The sequence below is a fragment of the Papaver somniferum genome, unplaced genomic scaffold, assembly GCF_003573695.1.
Source record: "Papaver somniferum cultivar HN1 unplaced genomic scaffold, ASM357369v1 unplaced-scaffold_30796, whole genome shotgun sequence".
Classification (NCBI taxonomy): domain Eukaryota; kingdom Viridiplantae; phylum Streptophyta; class Magnoliopsida; order Ranunculales; family Papaveraceae; genus Papaver; species Papaver somniferum.
The window spans coordinates 1-559 of record NW_020641925.1 but is presented as its reverse complement, the minus strand read 5'-3'; positions in this window follow the sequence as shown (position 1 = coordinate 559).

Here is a 559-nt window from a genome sequence, read left to right as displayed (position 1 = left end):
CATCTGTAAGGTCCCAGGTTTCAGTTCATAGGGTGCCTCCGTTTCAGCTATCTTAATACACGAAGGACGACTAGTCCTAGTTGGATTCAACAAAGCTTTCAAAGTTGCAATTTCTGGCGCTATCAGAGTAACAAGGATTCTCTCCCCAGTCAAAGGACGTCCAAAAACAGACTCTTCAAAAGTCGGACTTTCTAGATTAAGGTAATCGAGGCGCTTCGAACTACTAGGTTTCTCTTTAACAAATCTACCTAGTGCGTCTCTGTTACGTTCAGGCATACAATAGAATTTTCTAAATTGGAAGGGTAAGCAAACACAGATCAAAGCCGACTCAACCAAATCAAACCTATTGATTTCTAGCAAACAAAAAGCATGATGGCTCCACTTAGATTGTTTCTAGACCATCTTTTAATCCTTCGAACGGGAATTCGTTACGATTTAAGCAAACCCCTCTGGAATCAATCCGAGTTAACGTAAGTTGAATAGAGACGAGGGAAGCTCGGTGGAGATTTGATACCCAAGGCCTCACCGCTATTACAAGGCGGCGGAGTCACGCATTCAA